This window comes from Epargyreus clarus, unplaced genomic scaffold (assembly GCF_041222505.1).
Source record: "Epargyreus clarus isolate Ecla_fem2 unplaced genomic scaffold, WU_Ecla_fem_2.2 ptg000035l, whole genome shotgun sequence".
NCBI classification, from domain to species: Eukaryota; Metazoa; Arthropoda; class Insecta; order Lepidoptera; family Hesperiidae; genus Epargyreus; species Epargyreus clarus.
The window spans coordinates 9,972,925-9,993,390 of NW_027332240.1; the positions used below are offsets into that span (position 1 = coordinate 9,972,925).

The 20,466-nt window shown below is 35.5% G+C and overlaps 1 protein-coding gene and 1 long non-coding RNA gene across 3 annotated transcripts in view; one reads left to right on the plus strand and one right to left on the minus strand.

The window, feature by feature from the left end:
- The window catches only part of LOC140756399 (solute carrier family 2, facilitated glucose transporter member 8), a 71,510-nt gene that overhangs the window by 38,002 nt on the left and 13,042 nt on the right, over positions 1 to 20,466 (plus strand). The gene's annotated exons all lie outside the window — the stretch shown is intronic.
- LOC140756618 (uncharacterized) lies at positions 6,117 to 8,834 on the minus strand. Its single transcript, XR_012103904.1, has 3 exons — positions 8,501 to 8,834; positions 7,848 to 7,961; positions 6,117 to 7,239 (listed from the first exon to the last, which is right to left on the minus strand). It is a non-coding gene; the product is annotated as an uncharacterized LOC140756618 (long non-coding RNA).

Consider the following 20,466-nt stretch of genomic DNA (forward strand, 5'->3'; position numbering starts at 1 on the left):
TCTACTTTTTAGTTGATTTTATCATAAAAGCGTGTTTTTTAGTTTTTTGAACTATAATTATTGTACCTTTTTTTAAGAGCCCCATGTCATAGCGCTCTGGGAATACCTCAGGAGGAAGTTCATTCCACATCTTGCACGTTTGTGGCAAGAATGTCCGTGCAAACCGAACCTCGGAGGACCGCCACGGGTCCAGTTGGTGTGGATGGAACTTCATCCTTCGGCGAGTGGCGAGATTCATTGACTTTTCCTGATATGCGTTCCATATACTCACGGGTCGCGATGAGACCCGCTGCAGCGGATTAATTCACGCGTGCGGGTGGGATATGCATGTAAGTGTATTTCAGCGTGACAGGAATGATGTCCTAGGTTAGAACGCAACGTGTCAATCTGTCCTTTACCACCCTCTTCAAATCAGAACAAAGTAGCGCCTAACACTATTAGGGGCCTCCGTAAATGCAACAAAGGGTCCTTGCATCTTTAAAATAAAATTGGAAGAAAAAATATAAGTAGTATAAAAAAATAAAAACCACTATGAAATCGCACAAGGTAAATCCTGGCGATCCTGATGAGAATGTGGAACAAATTATTAAAATTGTGTACTGTCATCGATTCTTGACGTGTTCGCAATTTTGAATTAATCTGACCGTTCAAAGTGTGTGAAAATCGAATTTAAAGATCCCTTTATATACCCAAATGCATACAGACATACATCAGGTCAAGTTTACAAAAGCGTCGTAAAAAGACGTAGTAATTATGTTCTGGCGATGGAATATAGTCGCTAAAGTCGACTCATAACGGGGTTTCCACCGCTAACAGGATGCCATTCGTAGCCATACCCGCTTGCACATTTGCATAGATATAGGAAGTAGGGACACATTACCATTTGAGATAAATGGAGCGTAAACTCTCATCAGTTATGACCGCCTGGAACCTATGAAGTTGTTAACCATAAGATTACTTATTTTTGGTTAAAGTTGGTATCAAATTCGTTTATGTTCTAATCTGAATTTGTTTGTGTCAAATGCGTGGTAATGGGTGTAATGTTGTTTTATTGATTAAATGTACTTTTTAAGCGTTTCTAAGCGTTATTTCAAACAAATATTAGCATGCTGCACTTCTTATATATAAAATTCTCGTGGCACAATGTTAGTTATCGTATTCCTCCGAAACGGGTTTACCTATTTTCACCAAATTTTATATACATATTCAGTTAGTCTGAGAATCGGCTACTATCTATTTTTCATACCCCTAAGTGATAAGGGTAGTTCGCCCATAACATTTTTTATGAATATGGCAACACAACGTTTACCGGGTCAGCTAATCTCTATATAAACTGTAACTGTGGCAAATTTCATTCTCATCTGTCCGCAAACTTTTCGTAAAAAGGGGTACAAAGTTTTTGCTTCACGTATTGTACAGATAAACTATATTCATTTCTTTCGTTTTTTATTTTTTTATTTAAGTATTTCTAATATTGATCCTAATACTCGTAATAGAAGTCAGTAAAACAGAGACTACAAAACACTACTGCCGAGCAATTCAGCTAAAAGCTAGAAGCCTCTTCCGCTCACCGGATGTCAATCGGACCAATATCCGCTCACATACTGACGGTCGTCATGTTGTTCTAGAATTGTATTCATAGAATCATATGGTAAGACGGTTCTGGATTATGTGGTCCTGGTACTTTTTATTTTATAAGTTGAGTAGTTTGTAGTATTTTTGGTACCACTTCAGTTTATTTTCTGGTCCTCTGTGTGTGGTAAGAAAGACATACTTATCCGACATTCCAACTTAGTCCTCAGGGGTAGCATCGCATCTGGTGGACGATTTCAGATAGGAGTCTAATCTTATCTGGTCGATTAATGAACTGTTTGTTCGTTTGCTACATCTATTCTAAAAATGCATTGAAGCACTTTCAAGATCGTTTTGGTAGACACTTTTGAAGGTTGTAGAACCCTTTGTGGTTCGACTCCGGCGGCACCACCGCCACACCTATTTCTACTCCACACAGCAGTGTTAGGCGCTGCTGTGTTACGTTTTGAAGGGTGTGGTAAAGGAGATATACTTTTCCGAGGCGTTCCAGCTTAGTCCTCAGGGGTAGCGGCGCATCTGGGGCCGACTTCAGGTAGGAATATCCTATCCTATCTGAGGTTGATTACAGATGTCCACGGGCGGCAGTAGCCACTTATCTGTGGACTGCTCGTCTGCTACTCCTATATTATAAAAAAAATCATTAAAAAACACTCAGCTTTATAGCATAAAAAGCACTTCAAATACTCACTATTTAAAAGTTTCCCCATCGAAAACGAAAAAAGTGCTATAAATTTATTATTACTGAAACAACTTTTTACAGCATCGTGGCACATATTTCTGCATTAGAATAGCATCCTCTCGTCAACTTTGAAACCAAAATCCAATCAGTACCCTTACCATGAGTTTTTACGTTTTGACAAATATGACTGTTTTGGTATTTGTTTACGTATTTGTCCATACAATTTCCAATCAGCGCCCCTAGCGGATTGTATCAGAACTATAGTGTCAGTAACGTAACATTAAATGTCTAAATTGACAAATAGCGCTTTATGTTTTGTCTCTCTTTTTTGCGAACATGTGAGGTAGACAAAAATACTTGAGCACTTATTGGTACGTTTACTCAGTCTACTAAGCTAACGGAACAGAATAATGGATTGGGTAAACGTAACGTAAAATTGTGGGATGTTTTGAAAACTCATTATAAGGGTACAGTAGCAACACATCCGTCATTTATTACGTCTCTTGTCGTATTTCAAGGTAGTACATATGTTCATGGACACCAGGGAGCACTAATCATTAAGTAGAGATCACATTCATTTTATTCCAAAAAGTTCACAAAAGGAGAAACGCAGTAAGGTATATGCCCCGCTCTTGTTCAATAAATTTACGCGATAGTAAATTAATGCCCATATCAAGCTGTAAAATATTACGGTGGGGGAAATTATTCTGACGTCTAATATTGGATTACAAATTTATCACTCTTTGGACTATATTAGGTCGCCAATGATTTATTGTTTAATAAAATCTATCGACCCCAACTTACAAACACATATCTAACGTTACTGTGCAGTGATTTATATTGTCTACATAGGATCAAACAAATATTTCCCGAAACAAATATGTAATTACTTTTTTTTTCTTTGAAACGTTAAAGTATTTTTTTATTTGATCCTGACGATAAAGCAGACGTGCTACCTGATGGAAATTAGTTAACGTCGCCTATGGACATTTGCAACACCAGAGGAGTCGCCAATGCATCGCCGGCTTTGAAGGAGAGCTCTTTTTGCACCTTTTTTGAAGAGGCCCATGTCATAGCGCTCTGGGAATATCTCGGGAGGAAGTATCTCTCACATCTTTCTTCTTTAAGTCATACTTTTATAAAAAAAGGAAATCGTACATAGCCAAGACACGTTTAAATTAATAATTAATGCATTCATCCAAAACCATGGATAATTCTCTGGTTATTCAAATTGATTTATTTTCCATTGTTAAAATACGTTCTAGAAATGTTATGTTTGGATCAAAGGATTAAAAATTTTGAAAATTCTCTTATACTTTTTCTTTTCATGTCAAGAAAAACACTTGTAAGAAAGGAAATTGTACGTAGCCAAGAAAGGTACATTAATTAGAGTATTCACCCCATTCCGATCGACCTACATCGGATGATAAAATATGACCCCGTCGAGAATTCTCATCCCTAATTAGAGCTTGTTACATTGTCGAGGGTTGGAAATCAGGGATCTCGATTACGTACACGTGTCGGGAGATTAGATAAGGGTTGTTGTGAACTGTTTTTGTTTTATTAAAGAAAGTTTAGGTTCTATATTTGCCCTTGTAAGTTCTGAGCCTGATTTAAAACCCATGTACGTCCTCGGAGTTAAAATGAGTTTCAGGCTAGGGAAATAAACTTGCTTCACACTCCCAGTTAATATGGATTTATCTTTAAGCATTTATGAATTCCAATCATCTCAATTTTTAAAATAGAAAAGAACATGCAACCTTTTATTTGTTTACGAGATGGTCTCTGGTCCCCCTGTCGGACTTTTCCCAGATGAGCATTTATGCTCACCGAATGTGCAGATGTTTACATGGTTACGTAGCTACACATATCATCGTCCGTCCCGGGTTTGCTAGCCGGGCTGTTTGAACTGTCTCCCTTGCTTTCTGTAACCTCGGAAGCGCTCTTTAAGTGCCTTCTTACGACATGCAGACGATATTATCGCTTTATTCTGGTCCCACAATGTATTAGGTTGCACTTAATAGAGCTTCAATAACATTTAGCGTTGATGACTGATTCGGTTTGACATCCACAGATGGTAGAAACCAATTACCCTCATGCTCTTTATAATTTTATACTTTTACTTTGACAATATCTAAGTGAGTCTATGTTCGCTACTTCTATTACAAAATATATTTAAAACTCCTAAAAGTTACCCATAACTGGTGCCTTTACCCTACAAATTTTGCGTCAGAATGTCGTCATAAAACTTAAAATTATTAAACTTAAAACACACTTACAGCGTCATAACTTTAAGAGCCGGTAAATGTAGCTGAATAAATGATGAAGCTACGATCGATAGGTGTGCAAGCACCCTAACAATAGCAGGTTATAAATAAAGAAGGTTATGTATTAATAGGACCCTTTCATGCGTCTCATATGAGCATTCGTCTGTTAGAAAGGTTACGTTAGAAATAAATATCATGCATACGCGTGATAGCGTAGTGGCTGAAACTCGCCAATCAGACGGTCCACGGTTCAGACCCAGGCACGCTGATTTTTTAAAGTTATGTGCGTGTAGATATTAATTATTACTTGCTATAACGGTGAAAGAAAACAACGTGAATAAACCTATACATATTTCTTTAAAAATGAAGGAAAACATCATAAGCCATGCCTGGGGGTTTTAAAAAAATTTAAAGATTTGTCTTTTATGATATAGAATTAGCAAACGAGCATGCAGTGCACCTGCTACTGCTAAGTGGCTACTGCTAATGGAAATCTGTAATTAACCATAGATAGGAACTGAGTCTTAAGGTCTGCCACACCTTTTAAGTATCTCTTCCTTACCACACCCTTCAAAGCAAAACAACATTAAACACTATTATTATAAGTCACAAACAGGTGTGCATTCTGAGATCTGTACCCAGCAGTGGGCACATTTTTATAACATACTAACTTTTAACCGCGGATTCACTGACGATCAGAAGTTGTTGAAAATAGTTATTTAACTATCCCTCGGGAACAGTACTTTTTGAGGATAAAAGGTATCCGTTTGTTGCTGTTTTTGTCCTTTTTTTATATTTATTATCTTATTCTCACGTCTCATGTAAGCTGTGTTCACTGTTCTTAGAATGAACACTGCATTGGCATTTATGTAAGAATTGTTTTGTGTATATTGTAGTGTTACATTCAATTTGTGGATAAAAATAAAAAAAATCCTATGTCCTATTCTGAACCCCTGTCAACGTGTGTACCAAATTTTATGACAATCGGTTATGTAATTAACACTTCCACTCACTTTGACATTGACAACTTGTCCACAGTTAACTCACCCGCGAAAGATTGATTTTTTAGAAAATGGCTACTAAATTTTTCGTTTACTTTATTGACGGATTGCGTAAAAATAATTAATATTTTTGCATGAAATAAAAAGTGATCGATTCATTATTAAGTGTATTATCGTATGATATAACATTTTAGTGCTCGATAATAGTGTTTTTTGTTGTATTCACTTAAAACTTTGACATGAACAATTTCGAAGTTACTTTTTATCGAATTAAGTGTAATAATTTATTGTATTATTTGTTTTTCTGGTTTGTAATAAAATATAATATGCTATTATATCGTGTGTTGTGTTTATTCTGTAAGAAATATTACAAAAAAATTAGGTGCAAAACATGTTACACTACTTCGTTAGAAGCTATCTATTTTATGAATAATTGAGGAGTTTTACAATAAAAAACAACACAGAGTCATACAAGTTTTTATTTTATTCTTCTAAAATAACAAAATGACTAATATAAATACTATTTCGGCACTTTGTTTACACTAAAATAGCAACTTACAATAAATTTGATTTTGTCATAGAAAACTCACGAACAACGAAAAAATCTTCAATTTTTTACAATAAAACCAAAATATTTTACTTCCACACAAAACAAATAACACAATAAACGTCCGATACACAAAAAATGTGAAATAATTATCAAAATTACACAAAGATGACCATAAAACAAAACACTGTCGGACTAGTCGGAGAAGTACTAGTGATGTGACCGTTCCAATATCGGTATATACGCACGATCATCATGCCACATTATAATAATATGATTTTAGTTTACATTTATATTTTATTATGATGGTACAGATAAGAATATTATTATCATTTTCATTTGTATAACGGAGTTTATTTATTTTTAGCGTAATTTTATTACAAGACAGTGTTGTTGAAATTAACAATAACAATTCTTCAACTTTGTTTGTGTTCTTGAAAAAAATCTTTAGGCATGTTGAGCAATTTTCGTAGAGTATAATTTTATGGGTTTGCGTTATCGACATGGTAATGACAAAATATATCTATAGCTACAGGATTAATGTTATTTTTTTACAAAATATATTTATTTAAAAATTTAGCCTTTTCCTTTAGTTTGTCATTTATAATTATTTGCCAGAATATGATTCTTATAAGCGACACTATTTGATGGTAAAATTATACGTTTTTTTTACTTTTATAGTAGTGCTTTTTCAAAATTAACTCGTTCGTTGCCTGGTAGTCAAATACATTTTTAAAATATCTATTGATTAATTTACTTTTTATCGAAATTGCCCTCGTAACTCCTATCCGCTCTTTTTATTCATTCTTATAGTTTTGGTTTTAACTATGAAGGGTCGCTTGAAAAGTTCGTCCTTTATATAAATGTAATTTATTTTAATGTACACACTTTGAAGTTTTAATTTAACACATTGGCATTAGTTATATTAGCGATAAATATTTTCCTGTATCTACATGTTATTTGTTATAAATAACCAACTTACAACACCTATAACCGATATTACGATTATCGATAGGATCGACCATATCACATACAAAAACAGTAGCTTCCATTGTACAAACAACTGACTCGTCGCCTGACAGATTTTCTTATATTTTTAAAGGTTTTCATGTTTTCTGACAAGTCTAATGACAAACTTCTTTGAAATCATGACTGAAACAAACAAACATAAAATCAAGAACACATAAATAAAAGTATATAAAGTATCCATCTATTCAAAAGGCGTTAAAAGTCTATACCTACGTATATACATAAATGATGCTTACCTATAGAAAAGGTGGTAAAAATCTTACCATAAACCAAACCCCTGATAATACTCGACTTACCGAATTTTCGACTCCGGCGGCACAACCGCCACACCTGCTTCTACCTAATAATTGAAGGTGGTAGAACCCTTTGTGGTTCGACTCCGGCGGCACCACCACCACACCTATTTCTACCTAATAATAGCGGTGTAAGGCGCTGCTGTGTTCCGTTTTGAAGGGTGTGGTAAGGGAGACAGACTTTTCAGAGGCGTTCCAGCTTAGTCCTCAGGGGTAGTGGCGCATCTGTGGCCGACCTCAGGTAGGAATATCTAATCCTATCTAGGGTTGATTACAGATGTCCATGGGCGGCAGTAGCCACTTACCATCAGGTAGACTGCATGCTCGTCTGCTACTCCTATATTATAAAAGAAAACGTAATGCCATACATAATTATTGTGGTTGTCCAAGAGGTATACCTATATTAGTATTACATATAATTTATTGATAATTACTTACTTGATGATCAACTTTATAACGAACACACCGCTTTTCAATATTTTCTGTTTTAATATTTCAATCCCAAAAAGTACAGCAGCAGTTTTGGAAAAAGGATTTCTGAAGTTCCCAATTCTACGAAAAAAAAACCATAATTATATTATATACGTAGTAAACATCAAAATAAAATAATAACAAACGATAGCTTTTATATTTACAAAGTTTTAGTTATTCAATAATAACATTACACATAATTGTATACTATAAATAACTCTTTTGAATAATACTAAAGTTATTGTTTAGGAAGAAAATCGATATAACATGAAAACGGTAATGACGATGTAATTGGTACGGACGTCCCTAGCGCTTGTTTATCCAAAACCGTACAATACGAAATAAATGTTCGTAATAATAAACAAAATTTCGAATGTCTTTTTTTCATTATAGATTCCCTTCTTTCATACTATTTTTTATTATTTTCACAAAAATACTTTATACCATGACATAAAACGACATAAACATTTTGTTTTATAGTCTTGATGTAGTAAAATCAATATTATTGTTATGAAGATAATTATACTATTATGTTATAGAAATTGATACGAAACACTATTATACAATAAAACTAAGGTCTAATAATGCATAATATCAGTAATAAATAACATTTTACTTACTGTTTCACTTATAAACACACAAAACAAATCACAACAACTGCACAATCCGAACTCCCGCCATAAACTAAAAGTACTTAAATGACTTAAATCTATGCGTAATACGATGTTGACAGTGTATAAATTTAAATGTCTAAAAATATCAAATATTATATGGATGCTTTTAATTTTCTGTAGCAAATTCGTGTATAATTTATTTATCGTTATTTTTGTCTCAGACACCTTGTAAAAATAATGTAAGATAAAGATAAAAATGTGAATTTTGTTTCGTGAGGTAGCCATAGCACACATGTGTGCAATAGTCGAGCGAACGGTTATATTCGGTTTATAGCACATAAGTGTGCAATAGTCGTCGGAGAGGTTAAGGCGTGAAAGTGTAGCATATCAATAAACAAACCACGACCCGTGTGGCGGAGTGGTCACCATACTGAAAATCAGTGGCCGTGGTTCGCCGCGGGTTGATTGTGTCTGAAGGTAAGAAACCTTTGTGATTCGACTCCGGCTGCACCACCACACCTATTTCTGCTCATAACAGCAGTGTTAGGCGCTGCTGTGTTCCGTTTTGAAGGGTGTGGTAAGGGAGACATACTTTTCCGAGGCGTTCCAGCTTAGTCCTGGGTGGTGGCGGCGCATCTGTGTCCGAACTCAGTTATCTGGGGTTAATTATAGATGTCCATGAACGATAGTAGCCACTTACCATCAGGTGGACTGCATGCTCGTCTGCTACTCCTATATTATAAAAAACAACCTTTTGTTATTTACTGCAGCAATTTTCTGATTTTAAAGTTATTTTTACTATTATTTATGTCACATAATGTTGTAGTACTTTTACAAATAGATATTTCTTTCTTTCTTTCTTCTATTTCTTACTAAATATTTCATACCGATCTAACGCGCAGAGGGCCAGACAAATATCTAAATGTTGAATTTAGGTTCCTGTTTCTGGGTCTGAGTATTTGTGTGTTTGTATGTGTGTATATAGCACTTACGATATAGTGAATCCTAATGTGGGGCTGTGTGAAAGAAAGAAAAAAAGAAACGTAGATAGCGTTTGTTTGTTGTGTTTGTAAACTTATGTGCGCATTTATGATATTGGTTAAGATTAAGATAAGACTCAAGTTAAACTTTTCTTTATTAATTTTTATAGCGGTACAGTTAAATGAAAAGCGAATAAAACTTTAACCAAAGAAAACGCCAAAAGTTCGAAACTTTGGAAGATATTTTATTATTCCAGAATTAATTTAACAATCCCCGACAAATGTTTAAAGTATTGCCCGACTTTTATCTTTGCTAATATTATAAATACCAAAAAAACGTTTTGTTACGCTTTCACGACGAAACTGCTGAGCCGATTTTGATGGAAATTAATATGGAGATAGTTTAAGCTTTGAGGAAGAATATAGGCTTTTTGGAGCACGCAGTCCACCTGATGGTAGGTGGCTACTGTCGCCCATGGTTAATTACAATATATGTATAACTACTGACCTGGCAAACTTTGTACCGCCTCAAAATCTATTTATCAAATATATTTCATATATATTTTAGAATATAGCCTATGTTACTCGTGGATAATGTAGCTTTCGAATGGTGAAAGAATTTTTAAAATCGGTCCAGTAGTTTTTGAGCCTATTCATTACAATCAAACAAACAAACAAAGTTTTCCTCTTTATAATATTAGTATAGATATGCAGGTTTCCTCACAATGTTTTTCTTCACCGCTTAGCAAGTGATAATTAAGTAACTAATTAATTAATTAGTATATAATAGGCACATACGAGTAACTTTGAAAAATCAGAGGCGCGTGCCTGGGATTTGAACGAGAAGCCGAGTTTCTTAACCACTAGGCATCACTGCCTTTGACGAGTATAGACAAGTATTACCCTTACCATAAATTACACAGACCACAGCAGCGCGTAACACTGCTGTTATTTAGCAGAGACAAATTCCTAATAATTTGAAAAGTGTGAATTCATAAGTGTAGAGACCTCTATATCAAAGCATATTGATTCAAAAGACAATGCCTCTAGGTGGTAACATAGAAACCAACGACCAAACAAGACATTATTGAAATTGCAACCCATTTCACCTAAATGTGATTCGTTGCAGCTTTATATGACTTAAAGGTAAATTAAGTATACTCGGTGGAACTACCGTCACACCTATTTCTAGCGTCTAGTAGTTCTTGCGTTTCGGTGTGATAGGTGTGAAGGGTATTGTCCCTGTAGTTCCGGGACTAGAATAGGGCTACGGAATCCCCTGCCTGTCGTAAGAGGCGACTAAAAGGGGGCTTTCGGGAGCTCGAACCGTAAACATGTTGTGGGAGGAGCGAAATCTGCTTGTCATCCATACCCTTCACACCTTTTTTTTTTGGTTAAGAGGGGGAATCCTTCAAAAGGTACCCGACGACGTGGGAGCGATGCCGGGTTACGTGGGTAATTACCGCACTAAAACTCCCCCGGTGGCCGTCCTCAACGTTTGGTAGAGAAAGCCGGGACGTTCGACAGAACACAACCGGAGCCCTCCAAGGGCGATGCCCCGATCGGGCTCTACCCTGGGGGAGCAGATTTCGCTCCTCCCACACCATGTAGTGTTTACGACGATATACGACCGCCGTCCTTCCCGGGGTCGCTTACTGGACGGTTCGAGCTCCCACTCTTGCCGCCTGCAACCCCAAAAGGGCTTTTGGGGGCCCTTTTAGTGGCCTCTTACGACAGGCAGGGGATACCGTAGCCCTATTCTAGTCCCGGAACTACAGGGACAAGATGAACTGCACGCCTGTCGTCTATTTCTGTATAATAAAAAGTGAAACACATTACGTCATACTAGTTTCTAGGAATAGCTATAATAATCGATATTGCAAGCTTCCGCGCTTAAAAGTTAAAGCTTTGTATTAACCATGATTAATAGGCTTTCGGTATCGTCCTGACAATATTAAGGTGTAAAAAATATTATTGCTTGTAAGAAAATACTGTGCTTAATAAGAATCATGGTGGTTCCGACCCTCAGTAGTGAGGAAAACGGATCGAAGAGAGAGAAAAGGAAATAGCAACAATGATGATTTTTTTTTGTGAAAAGGAGCAGTAAATAAAAGCTTGTAATGAGCATGCCCACAATTTTACGTTTACGTTTCGTTTACTCATTACATTATCCTGTTCCGTTTGCTTTAGTAGACTGAGTAAACGTAACAATAAGTAAGTGCTCAAGCCTTTTTGTCTGCCTCACATGTTCGCAAAAAAGAGAGACAAAACATAAAGCGCTATTTTGTCAATTTAGTCATTTAATATTACTTTGCTATAGGTCTGATACAATCCGCTAGGGGCGCTGAATGGAATTTGTATGGGCAAATACGTAAACAAATACCAAAACACATTTGTCAAAACGTAAAAGCTCATGGTAAGAGTAATGCACAGGTAAACTGTCCGGTAGTCCGTAGCGTATGACTTACAGTAGTGATGCTATACAAATCGAAAGGATTAAGTAGTAACAATATTAATAGACTAGCTGACCCGGCAAACGTTGTGTTGACATATAAATAAAAAAATGTTAACAGTGAACAACCCTTATCACTTACGGGTTTGAAAAATAGATAGAATATTTGAAACTGCGATGGTAGCGAAGTCTGTCGAATCCAATGTGAAACAATCCAAAATCAACAACTACTTACGAATTAAAAATTAATTAAAAAACCTTTTCCCACGGACTAAATTGTGAATCTAAACCATTCTCAAGTTCCTTTGAACACACACAACAAATTTCATCAAAATCGGTCCAGTCGTTTAGGAGGAGTTCAGTGACATACAAACGCACATAAGAAATATATATATAAAGATATTGTATACTTATAAGTACTATTATTACGGAAAATAATTTTAAAATATCCCAGAAAAGTCCACTCTAATTATGGTGACCCTAACGGTAGTCGACGGTCGAAAATACCATCACATGATAACTACAGTTGAAAGTGTAAAGTTCAATGTTGACTTGACCTACTAACTGTGTAAGTTTAGTTCGCTGCTTTGCTTACATTTTACTGACTGAAACGGTTTAAGTAGCTACTTTTAAAAGACTAAAACTAGGCATTACTGTGTAACTTTATAAGTCACCAAATGCGAGTCGAACGCAAATTAAGGGTTCCGTACCGATAAATTAACACTATTTTTTCAATTTTTAGTATACTTAAGTAAGTAGTATATGTGTAATACTTTAGGAAAAGTTTTCAAAAGGTTATTATGCTTTTTATTTTAAGCTATAGTAGTGTGGCGAAACATATAAATGTATACTTATTACGGTTCAAAAGATAATCCGAAAAACGTAGAAATAAACCTGTTTTATTTTTAGAAAAAAATTTCATAGCGCCTACAATAATATACACTCTGTAAGCATACCTTCACCATTTTCAAACCGCCGCCGTTTCTACCTTTTAACAGTTTTTACACCCGTGGTAAAATCTTTATGATATGCGATGATCGTCTGCCTTATACTCGAAAATACTCGGAAGTTTATCCTTATAAGCAACATCATTTCATGAATCTATAGCAACCGCCCGCTACTCGTCAAGAGATGGCGCTGCTGAATCACGCTATCGAAGTTTTCTAAGCATCTTGCATATATACAAGTTCCGAACTGCGACTGTTGGAGCACGGCCGCTCCCTGGGCATGATCACCTAGCCCGGCGAGAGATCTCCCATTGCCAAAGCTTCATAAAAAGGATGTGCATTTTTTTAAATAAGTTCACTAGATAACTTTTTTTTATTCCAAAATGCAGTTTTCGATTTTATCGGAATAGGCCTCGCATCTACTATTAGCATGTTTCGTTACACTTTATAGTTTTTCACTATTCCTTATAGATTTGTTTGGCCAGTTGAAATCCAAAAATACACACATTCCCCTTACAGCTGTAACCCATCAAACATATTCATATTCCACTAGTTCGCTTGTTTTGTTCGCATTTGTATCTAGTTTTTGCGTATACTCCACTCCACTGACTGTTTCATCCCATTTCGCCGACCCAATTACATCAGGCTGTTCATTTTTTCTGTCTGTCCATCGCTCTCGACGTTTCTACGCAAAAACGGATTTCGGCCTGTTACAGCTGGTTATGTGGAATAATGTGGTGGATTTTACCTTTCTTATGTGGTTTTGTAGAGCTACTGCAGGTCATTGTTCATAAGATTTGAAATGGCATGGTATATCATCATCATCATCATCATCGTATATCGTGGATCATAGATGTTCATGGGCGGCAGTAACCACTTACCATCAGCTGGACTGCATGCTCGTCTCCTCCACCTATATTATAAAAAGGAAAGGGAAGGGAAAGGGGAAGATGGTAGAACCCTTTGGGGTTCAATTACGACGGCACCACCGCCTCACCTATTTCTGCCCCATAATAGCAGTGTTAAGCGGTGCTGCGTTCTGGTTTGAAGGGTGTGGTAAGGGATACATACTTTTTAAAGGCATTCCAGCTTAGTCCTCAGAGGTAGTGTCTGTGGCTGACCTCAGGTAGGAATCTTATCTGGAGTAGATCACAGATGTCCATGTACGGCAGTAGCCACTTACCATCAAGTCGACTTCATGCTCGTCTGCTAGTCTTATATTATAAAAAAGGCATAACTGTTATAAGTTTACACCATGATCATTATCATGGTGTAAATAAAATCACTGATAAAACCAAACATCAAAACAAGAGTGCCAATGGTATTATGGAAAATGTAACCTACTTGTTCAGAATAGCTTACGGACTGCCAGCTAGAGAAAGGATTACGTTCGAACATAACACAATTCGACTGAGGAGTTTGGTTAAAATTCATGTTCCTATTTTTACCCGACTGCCAAGGAAGGGTTATGTTTTTCGCGCGTATCTTGTATGTTTGTCTTTCTTTATTTGATCCGATCTAACAAACGGCTGGATGAATTTCAACAGTTAAAGTGTCATTATATTTGTCTCAATGACCCGAGTGTCCTTAGATAGGTGTTAGTAAAAAAAAATCAAAATGGCGGATTTTTGGCGCGAAATAGTAACACATTTAAAAAAAAAAGTTAACCGAACCTATCGAGTAGGGTATCAAATGAAAGGAAATTAAACGGAGATTATAAAAACATATTTGTATATATATAAAACAGTAAGGTGACTGACTGACTGACTAACTAAATGACTTTTTCATTTTTAAGAAATCAACGTACAGCCTAAACCAAGGACTTTACAGTTCTGAAATTTTGCACACAGGTTCGCTATATAGCTTGAATAAGTACTAAGAAAGGCCTTTTGGAAATTCTACCCTTAAGAGGGTAAAATAGGGGAAAACAGTTTTTTTGAAATCCTTTAATTTTGAAGCAACTACTATAAAATTTTGTATTTGGCTTTCTGGATAGGAACAAGGACGCACTTATTTATCCCCCTCCGAAAAATCAACCCCGTAGAGGGTAAAATAAGGGTTAAAAGTTCATTTGAACTATCGTCAATTTTGAAGCAAACACTATGATATTTTGTATCAAGCTTGTTGGATAAAAATAATGAAATGCTACCTCTAACGAGGTAAAATAATGACCGAAACTTTGATTTACTGAAGTTATATATTTTATAGACCGTAAATGGTGAATTTTTTCGCGAAATAGTAACACGTTTTAAAAAAGTTAACCAAACCTATCGAGTAGGGTGTCAAAATAAAGGAAATTAAGAGGCGATTACACATACATTATATAATATATCCTATATCTCCTCCAAAATGGCTTCACCGATTTTCACCAAATTTTATATACATATTCAGTAGGTCTGAGAATCGGCCACTATCTATTTTTTTTACACCTAAGTGATAAGGGTTGTTCATCCTTAACATTTTTTTATTTATATGGCAACACAACGTTTGCCGGGTCAGCTAGTACATATATACTCGTATATACACATCGAGATGACTGTCTGACTAAATGAGAGAGTTGATATGCCAGAGATCAACGCAAAGGGAAACCGCTGAACTTAAGCGTGCTGGAATTTTACACATAGGTTCTTTATATAGCGTAAATGAACACTACGAGGATAAAATAAAATAGGATAATATTGTTTGAACATCTTTTGTTTTTGAAGCAGACACCTACTATGAAACTTTGTATTTGGCTTTCTGGATAAAAATAATGAAATGCCTATTTCACTGCCTTTGGAAATTCTACTTCAGCCTTTTTGGTGCAGTCGGGTTTTTGATTTTTTAAATTAATTACTTGTTGGATTTCCTTGGATATATTCAAACATTCGGTATCGCATTATAATTTTTCTTTCGCGGTTTTTTTTCTGACGGTATTTCAAACTAGAAACCCGTGCATCATGAGCGCGATAATATTCCGCGATAATATTAGTCGAAAATGATATATTTGGTAACGCTTAGGGTCATTGCTAGGCACGGATACAACTCGACAAGAGATGGTGCTAATAGTATTTCTGAATCACGCTAATGAAGTTTTGTCGACATCTTGCATATATACAAGTACCGAACTGAGCTGCTAATTTTAAATTCCTTGTAAATATAAATTATCCCAAATTTTCGCCATCTTTCATATTTTCAATACGGTGCCGTTATGACCGCGTTCATTTATAATGTTCATTATACAATTCGAAAATTCATTGCAATGCATTTTTACAAACGCTAAATATATTTCAGAAATTATAAATCGTTTTTTAAAATAAACAAATTGGAGCATTATTCTCCAACAACAAACAACGGAACCTTCGCACCGTAAAACCATTTATTTTGGGAGGTTTTGTAAAAATAAAGACGTTTAGACCCGACGAATGTTTTACGAGTATAAATTACGGAAAAAAATTTAGGGGTCTGTGATTTTAATGGAAAACCCTTTAACAATTCAACAGTTGTCAAACAATTGCACAATTATAAAGTTCCTATGGCCACCTTCCAGCTTGATCGTCAGATCAGCTCTATCATAATAATTGCATTGAAATCCGATCTATTTTTGTAATATATTATAATAACTTACCTGATGGTAAGTGGTTACACATGTATATCTGTAATCAACCCCAGATAGGTTTAGATATTCCTACCTGAGGTCGGCCACAGATGCGCCACTACCCCTGATGATTAAGCTGGAACGCCTCGGAAAAGTATGACTCCCATACCACACCCTTCGAACCAGAACACAGCAGCGCTTAACTCTGCTGTTATGAAGCAGAAATAGGTGTAGCGGTGGTGCCGCTGGAGTCGAACCACAAAGGGTTCTACCATCTTCAAATACAGATCTACATATACATGCAAAATTTAGAAATTAATTATCACTTGCTTAAGCGGTGAAGGAAAACATCGTGAGGAAACCTGCATACCTGAGAGATTTATAAAAAAAATCTCCAAGGTATGTGAAGTCTACCAATACGCACTTGGCCAGCGCGGTGGACTATGGCCTAATCCTTCTCATTCTGAGAGGAGACCTGTGCCCAGCAGTGGGACAGTAATGGGTTGATGATGATGCAAAATTCCGGCTTAATCGGAAGACGTTGAAAATGCTTTGCAAGATTTTCAAAAATGTGTACTTACATAAGAACATGTCCAAATAATAGCTAGTAAAATGGAACATGAAATGAGGTACAATATTAGTCTCTGAAATATAGACAACAAACAGAAACAGAATGGAAATAAGAAAATGGCGTGCAATTAATGCTAAAACCGCAACGTTCAAACAACCACTTCTTAATAGAAGTCTCCCTATTTCCCTTTTACGTAAAAGTCGTTTCTTCAACAGCCTTTGCCTTCGAGAAGTTTCTGGAAATAGTTATTACACTAACTTCAGTTTCGTTACCTCAAATAGTTATTTCCACCGTCCAAATGTTTGGAGAGACCTTCTCTGGGAGTAAAAGCGTTTCCTCTCAGTGAATTGAGTATTTTCTTTATTTTTTTCCTCTTAATGATTCACTAATTGGTGCAATTAAGCGTTGATATTTGTATTCTATTTTTTAAGAACTCAGTGGTTCGAGTCCGGCGGCGCCACCGCCACACCTATTTCTGCTTAATGACAGTAGTGAAGCGCTGCTGTATTCTGGTTTGAAGGGTGTGGTAAGGCTGACATCCTTATCAAAGCCCTCAACGTAGTCCTCAGTTGTCACGATGCATCTGTGGCAAGTAAGAATCTAATCTTATTTGAGGTTAATTTCAGATATCCATGGTCAGCAGTTACCATATTATAAAATATTATATTCCTCGGTAACGTCTCCTAATAATAATAAACTTATACTCAAACGCACTTTTAAAGAAACAAAGTATAAAATAATAAATCTAAAGCATTGTTATAAAATTCCAATTCAATTGCAATAAACAAATGGAATGGAAATCTTTCTCGTTCAATAGCGTTCAAACAATTGCGTTCCGAGATTCCAGAAGTTATTGGAATGTTGATATAGTGCAGCCATGATGTACTTGACTATATGAGGGATTATTCCAAAGGGATATTTTATTACCTATCTATAGAAATAAATAAAATTGATGAGAGACATCAAATGTCTAAGCTTCTTATTAAAGTGCATATGAAAGTTTATACGGTACTTTTAACAAAAAGTAACAATTATTTTAGTTTGTCTGTCATTGTTCCGTTTGTCTTTATGTTCTGACTTTTTGTTTGTTCTGATATCCAAGCTAATGTTATTAGAAGTAACTTATACTTAGATAATTAATTAGTGATCCGCGCAAAAAAATAAACACGTGTAAAATTACCGGGGCTTCGTTTATACTAAAAACACATACTAACAGTTGCGGAAATTGTATGTCTAGTTCTTAAGATATATTTAAAGAAAATGATAAAATAATACTTCATTTCCCCGACGAATCCAAATAAAATGAACAAAACTGTAGATATTCCAAGGGCTAATGCAAAAATGGGTAATCCCATTTGTATAAATCGATAGGAAACTACCAGGGCGGCATATTTCATACGGAGCTCGAGGAAGTACGTGTTTCGCATCTCCTAAGGTGTTGGATCGATCTACTACATTATTCTGTTGATTTATGTGATCCTAGTGGAAAAAGTGTGGACAAATAGACTCCAGACTCTGTGGTTCGACTCCGGCGGCACCACCGTTACACCAATTTTCGCCTAATAACAACAGTGTTAAGCCCTGTTGTGTTCTGGTTTGAAGAGTGTGGTAAGGACATTCTACTCTACTAATGATCTATTTGACAAATAATAACTTGTAACTATGTGAAAAAATAAGAATTGGAATGAATAATTGTTATATTATAATATTAATGTACAATATATCTATCGTGACATGAGTATAACTGAATATTTATTTTTTTATTAATAGATTTATTAATTATAATTGTACCAATATTGCACGTCTCAGCTTAAGGTGTGTTTATGTAAATTTAAATCTTTGAATAATTATATTGACATGACATTTCCTATCTTAATACTATTAACTTTTTGATCATAGTGACTTGTACGTAATAATTATATATTACGTATGCTATTGTAATTTGCATGCCTCATTAGGTAAAATAAGAGGACTTGTATACATGAAATATCTAAATTGTACCTTATTTATGCAAATAAATGTTATTATTATTATTATTATTATTACGTTTTTTTTGGCATTCCAACTTAGTCGTAAATCCTGTAGATAATGTCAAAATATTGTACAATTTTATTAATGCAAATCTGGTACTATTACAAAATGCAAATCGTGCAGAACGGATTAAATTTTAGAGACGCAATATGCAGAGTAGCATGCGAGCGACATTAATAGGAGCATGATATTCATATAAAGTGATAATAAAGTACCAGGATGACATATTTCATACGGAGGTAGTACGTGATACGCATATCCGAAGGTGTCGGATCGCGGTTGAGTTATTGCGGGCGTATCGATCAACCGATATTGCTCCGTAGATTTATGAGCTCCTGGTAATTGAATGCTTCGTCCATAGTAAATTTAGTTAGTGAATTAATTGATCTGGACTTGTTTATTATGCTAAAAAGTAATTAATATGTTATTTATTGGTATTTTAATCTGCTAAAACTTAGTTCTAAGCATAAATACTTCCGTGAAATTCAGCTCTGGCAATGCCGAACTGAAACATCAAGTTTGAACATCAGTCTCTCAATCGAGGGGTCCGAAGTTTAAACCCCAGTCTCTTCTTCCCTCTCCTATCTCCGTTTTTTTTCGTTATGTGGGTATTAAATTAATTATCACTTTACCATCGTGAGGTAAGTAAATATACTCACATATAAAATAAAAGTTCTCGAAGATATGTGAAGTCTACCAATTCGCACTTGTCCAGCGTGGTCTATGGCCTAAACCTCTCTCACTCTGATAGATGACATGTGCCCAACAGTGGGACAGTAATCGGTTAACAACAACATTGTCATGTCCATAGACTACAGTAACTTTTAACGCCAGTAAAGAAAATATCCGATTCCTACAATCCGCAATGTGTAGGAAATAATTCAAATGACCAAATCTTATGATTATTACATTTATAACGCTAACCTTGGTACTCCTTAAAACAAACGAACCACGTCCTTTAAATTGATCGTCTATTTCTATCGTTTCCTTAATTACAGACATGTCGTACGATCATATGATAAACTATAAGCGGTTAATTGTTCAAAGCGCTGAAGTACCAAGTTATTGTAAAATAAATAAATTTATATGCCATAAACTTTTCTGTCAATATGTGATTGTGTTCTAAAAATACTTCTGTCTGTCGCTCCATCTCCCCGATTTTGGCAAATCCTTTAGCAATGATAGCAGAGAGCGGCTTGGCTACCTTGCGACATCTTGCATTATACATATTTATTTAGTGATCCAATCTAAAGGGTGGCTACTAATTACAGACTGTCCTGTAAATAGTGGCCACCCTTCTATCCTCATGTCGGTCATATGTTTTGTATTTTAGTAGATGCTTTATAGCTTTAGAATTATTTCCATATTTGTAAAATTAGACAAATATCACACCATTGTTACTCTTTTTTAAATG